The sequence below is a fragment of the Capsicum annuum genome, unplaced genomic scaffold (genome assembly GCF_002878395.1).
Source record: "Capsicum annuum cultivar UCD-10X-F1 unplaced genomic scaffold, UCD10Xv1.1 ctg77738, whole genome shotgun sequence".
NCBI classification, from domain to species: domain Eukaryota; kingdom Viridiplantae; phylum Streptophyta; class Magnoliopsida; order Solanales; family Solanaceae; genus Capsicum; species Capsicum annuum.
Genome location: NW_025888161.1, coordinates 670 through 6,910, shown reverse-complemented (window position 1 = coordinate 6,910; position 6,241 = coordinate 670). Strand labels below are relative to the sequence as shown.

General features: G+C 31.2%; 1 pseudogene; it reads right to left on the bottom strand.

Moving 5' to 3' along the window:
* Window positions 1-548: 548 nt before the first annotated feature.
* On the bottom strand, window positions 549-2,467 carry LOC124894821 (annotated as a pseudogene).
* Between the last annotated feature and the right edge of the window lie 3,774 nt (window positions 2,468-6,241).

Below are 6,241 nucleotides of genomic sequence, written 5' to 3'. Positions count from 1 at the left end.
TTTAGTGATCCTTTCAAGTAATTCCTTTGCTCTCCGGCTTTTTTTTTATCAATGTCATGAGTAGATCTCTATTTTCTTCAGATTTTCAAATTCTTTGTAGTATATGAAACCTAGAAGTGCCTCAAAAATTTGATGTCGATGAAACTTGAAAGTGCCTCAAAAAAAAGTACAACTTTACGGAGCAAACATGATAAATGAGAGTTAAGAGGTAGAAGAAAAAGTAGACGACTAATTCAACTTATAACTTACTCCGACACATCTTTATTCATTGAAATGTTTTTATTCATATCACAAACTCCATTATACAATGGAAGTAGTACAATACCTACTTTGTAGCATGGACTTGAAAATACAGAAAATCAAAACATAACATAAAACACACACAATTACATCCTCAGGGATTAATTTTGGTACAACAAATTAGAAAAAGCGCAAACTGATGCACTAATGCTCCCGCTAAGCGCAGAATTCAGGGAAAGGCCAAACTCCAAGGGTTTGTTGTACGCAGCCTTCAGAAGCGCATCATTCATTCCTTAGGGATAAATAAATTAAAGCTTATATGGGTTGAGTGCAGCTTCAAATTCAGAGATGTCAGTGAAGAAAATCTTCAAGTACTCAGTGCAGGAGAATGACTTGTATTAAGGAGGATTGGTTTCACTTAAAAGTTCTTTTGCTGGCTCAATGATGCACTCTCCATTACAGGCAGGACTAGTTAAGCATCCAACAAATATTCTATCTCTCACTGAATTGGTTGCCACTCTATGTATTCCACTTTCTAATTTCCCATTACTTATCACTTGGGTAATACCAGCCAAAGATTAGTAAAGATAAAAATAATCAAGAAGCAGAAAATCATGTATTTTTCAGCATTATACAAATTGTATTTTGGATAATGTTGGGTTCAACCAACTAGTAGATACCCTTAACATGGTGTGATATTATTCGTTTAAACTAAGTGTGTATTAAGAGATCATACGTCATTTATATAGCTTTCCAGTTATTTTGGCTACTAATATAAGACTTTATTCGCACAACTAAGAGATAATATAAGAGTCTACTTATTGAGATAATTTAATTTTGTCAAGTTTTGTGCCTACCCTATACCTACAAATATAGTGATCCAAGTATAGGTGTGAAATTATGGTCATGATTGAAAGTGTTAAAAGAAGACCAAATGATCACCTAAAATTACATGGAAAGAAGTTATCTCGAAAGACCTACAATTTTCTAGAATCAATACAGACTTGGCTAGAGATAGGCGATACCTATTAATTGAAATACAAGGACTTTTAACATTTATTACCGACGTACGTACGTTAAATTTAGAACCCAGTAACTCAAATATGTACCTTCAAAAGCATGCCATTAATGCAAACCAATGCACTAGGAATAGGTTCAACAGCAAACCATTGTCCATTCTTCTGACGCCTCACATGTAATTCTCCCAATTCCTGTAGTAGCATATTGATAAATCCACCATCAGTATGTTCCACTGCTCCAGCAGTTACAGTTGGATCAGGACATTTTGGGTAAAGGTTAATAAGTAGATACTTAATTTGGCTAAGTTCATAAGCAAAATGATCTTTTTGAAGTCCCAATCCTTCACACATTAGCTCCAGAACCTTCAAGCGTGTTTTTCTCACTCCCTCACTATATTTTCCAATCACTTCCCTGTAAACATATAGCAGTAGTTACCTCTTTTTTTTCGCAAATTCAGATTAGTCAAGTTGCAATATGAGCATCGAACACCAGGTGAGACAAAAAGATAATACTCTCTCCGTATTAGTTTGTATGTCTGGTTTTGACTTGACATAGAATTTAATAGACGTTTTTATAGCTAGTGGGGTCTCAAAGTTTCAAAAGCTTTAGTCACATAAAAATATGACATGTTCAAGATCATAAAGTTTCCCCGACCCTATTTTAGCAGGCCAAATTATACCAAACAAATTGAAATAGAGCGAGTATCATATTAGAACTTACCTATATTTTTTTGGCTTTTCAGGCCAAGAACTAATACGATCTTCTTTGGTAGGGTGAGTACAATGAGCAAAAGTGTCTTTCCAGAAGATGACTTCCTTATCATTTTTACCATTCTTCTTAGGCCTGTATTCCTTTTCAATAAAAAGCTTTGGTTTCTGGTCAAGATTTGGCTCAAATTCACTCAACTCTTCTTCTTCTTCAGTATACTTTTCCAATTCCTCCATAGGCAACTTGTAAAATTCCTCACAAACTTTAAGGACATCAGCAATCAACTCTTGTGACACTCCTTGGTTAATCACCTAATAGATCCATGAGATCATAAACAAGTACATTACACAATATATAAAAAGAGAGAATACATCACAACAATATAATTATTATCGATTAATTTATATACATTGATAGGGTAACTAGTACACTATGTCAGTCTAATTTAATCTGTTATAACAAGTTACTCGGGAGTTGTGATACACAGTCAAACCTCCATGATTTCTATTGAACTGATCTTTCATGTAATATTTTATCGTATGTTCTTTATAACAATATTACGCAATATATTAGACAAAAAAATATCACTACTAAACGATATTGTTATAGAGCACTTTGACTGTATTGTAGGTTACGTTATCGATGAGCGTTTAAGTAAAGCTACGTACATGCATTGTTTAGTTATCATGGCATTTGAGTTAGCTTACGTGTACCTCTTGATTAATTACATAGAGTACCTATGATCTCCACCAATATAAATATCGAGTAACTACATGCAATTACTTGTTAAATGATCTGATAGTATAAATATTTCTTATACCATCCGTGGATGAACTGGGTACGTAATTATATGTTACTTGATTAATTATATTTTTTTTTAAAAAAAAAATTTGCTGATTTTGTCTTTTTTGTTTTACTTTTGTTGTTGCTCCTTTTTCTTCTTTATTATTATTATATAAAGTGTAAAAATTGTATTTTGTTTTTTGTTGTTTTTTCGTTGTTTTTTTTTTTCTGGTAGTTGTGTTTTCTTCATTTTCTCTTTTATTTTGGTTGTGCTCATTTTTTTCTTTTAAACTGATGTTTCTATATATTTTTTTAATTCTATCAATAAACAAAACAATCAAATAAAATTTTGTAGTTTTCTTTTAAAATAATCAAATACTAATTTATAATGTCGTAACCGAATGAAATTTTGAATTTTTTTAAAATATAATTTTTTTAAAATAACATATTTTAATGACTCATATACATGTTTTAAAACTATTTTCGTGTCTTTTATTTTTGCCAAGTGGCTATACACCTTCTGTACACTATTTTGGGTAAAATAATTATTTAGATACATATTCTATACAATATTTATGCAGTTTATATACATCCTATAGATATACGTATTCTATACAACAATGATACAAATTCTATACAGATCATATATAGAAAATATATTCTATATAATACAATTTTTATACATATCATATACAAACCTTAAATATACAGGTTTTACAGTTTTTATACACATCATATACAAACCTTAAATATACAGTTTTTATCCACATCATATACAAACCTTAAATATAGTGTTTTTATACAGTTTTTATACACATCATTTACAAACCTTAAATATATAGTTTTTATACACATCATATACGAATCTTAAATATACAATTTTTATACAGATCATATACGAATCTTAAATATACAATTTTTATACCGATCATATACAAACCTTCATTTCTCTGAAATCTCCATAGATAATCAATCCTATGCAATCTCGAATCATAAAACACATTTTTTTTCAAAAACAATCCATTGCCTTCAAATATCCTCATCACATACCTATCCATTATTACTTTAGCTTCAACACAATAGCCCTTTTCTTCCATCCCGATCAACTTCTAGATTTTGTATATTTTTTCTTCTTTCATTCCTCTATCTCATTTTTCATCCACCCACATAATTCACAATCTCAATTCAATTTAGATAACCTAAATAGAAAATATTAAGAATTAGAAGAAAAAAGATATGAGTTTTGTTGGGTTCTTAATAGAAAAAATTAAAAACTAGAAAAAAAGAGATATGAGTTTTGTTGGGTTCTTAACTATCACAGATTGGAGAAAGAAGAGAAAGAAGAAAGAAGATTGGTTATGGAAAGAAGAAGAAGAAAGAAGAGTGGTTATGGAAAGAATAAAAAGTCACGAAACCCTATTCGGAAACAACTTCAAAAAGGAAAGTGTACAACTGTAAGCTTTTTCCCTTTAGCGTGTGTCTTATTAAATGAAGGGCTAATAAATGGCATTTAAAACAGCTGAAGTGTCAGTTTTGTCCAAAAAATGAAACGTGGACCATTATTATCCATTATTTTTCAAAAAAGCTACGTGATATCCTTTTCCCAATTAAATTTGCGCATATATCATGACCTTAGTTTTCAAATTAAAAAAATAAAAAGCAATACCAGCGGGTATCAATACTGTTGATATTTCACTTTAATATATTTTTACGTTTAAAGAGATCTCCACTAGATTCTTATTAGTTGTGTAACATATTACTTGAATCATATGGAGATTAATTTTGTTACAAAACGCAGTATCCAACAAAATTAAATTAAAAAATTGCATCACTACAGAAATTAGTTGTATCACGGTTATGGTGAGATGATTGAAATTCCTTCACTTTTAACTAGAGCTTTCAAATTCGAATCTCTAATAATAATTAGACATCAAACACCAGTATAAAACAAAAAAAAAAAAAAATTAGTAGTAGTACTAAAAAAATTTAGAGATTATTATTAGATATTTACTTAGTAAATAATTTTTTTCTTGCAACTTATCAATCATGTAGATCATAATTTAGATATTCTTTATTATCTAATTATAACATAACACAAAAAGAAACTAAAATTTAGCAAGAATGAGAGATTGGGTTATGGCGTATTTGATAGTTCATTTTAGTTGAGTCTATTAAAGCTCTTGGACAGCTCAATGCTTATTTATTATTTATATTCATTTTATTTAGCCTCAATTAGGGGTGTCGAGTGGGCCGGGATGGCCCGGCCCGACCCGACCATCATACCTAACCTGGCCCGGTTTGATCGGGCCCGGTAAGCCCTACGGCTTTAGGGTTCCGGGTCCCGGGCCGATTATTTTGTTAAAATGGGCCAGGCTAATCCAGCCCAGACCAAGCCCGGTCCGGCCCAAAAAAATTTAAAAAAAAAAAAAAGATATTTTGGCTTTTGGGCCAAACTAGCCGTTGGCCCAACGGCTATATAGTTTGGGCCCATTTATTAAAAAAAAAAACTTTAAAAAATATTTTTTAATCCAAAAAAAAAATCTATAAATACCCTACAACTTCAAACATTTTTCACACAATTTTTCACTCTTTCAAATCTCATTCTCTCTCAAATCTCAATTCTCAATTCTCAAATATTCAATATATTTAATTTCTTAAAGTGTTCACTTTAATTTTTTAATTTTTCGTTTACAAAGTACGAGAGGAGGTTTCTAAAGTCGCAATCTTCGGATACTTCCAAAATTTGGTATTGTCGTTCCATCTCTTACATTTAATTTTTATTTATTGTATTAATTGTTTAATATTTAATTTTATTATATTTGTGTATTTTAAATATTTTTAGTTTAATTTAATTTATATTATGGATAAATTAAGAAACCTCGCTACTAAAGGTGTTAAAAAAATTTATCCCGGAAGCGGTAGTGGTAGTAAAAAGCGAATTACTAGCGATAGAGGTAGTTCAAGTAGTAGATATACCCGTGTACCTTCGCCTCCGGTACCGCTTGGTACACCTTTTGAGGAAGAAATAGGTGTAGGTGCTCACGATATGGATTATGTAGAAGCTCAGAAAAATTACGGTATAGAAGAAGAAAATAAAGTAGATGCGGTTAATTTAGAAGAAGATAATGAAAATATTGTTGAGACACTCGCAGTAGGAGATGCTAACGTTAGATCTGAATCAGTTAATCTCCCTTCCCGTCCTCCTGCCCCAAAACCTCGTAAAAGAACTAGTATTGCATAGCAATTTTTCGAACGTATATCAAATATTGAGGTGCAATGCAATATTTGTCAACAAATATATAAGCATAAAAGTGGAGGCAAGCAAAGGGGTACGGGTACGTTAATGAGACATGTAGCTGAAGATCACAAAAGAGAGTTAAATATTGCAAAAGGTGGTGGGGATGCTGGTGGGTCAATGCAAACTAGAATGGACCCAGCAACCGGTCACGTAGCGAAGAAGTATAATAAATTGAGGGACAGGGAAGAAATA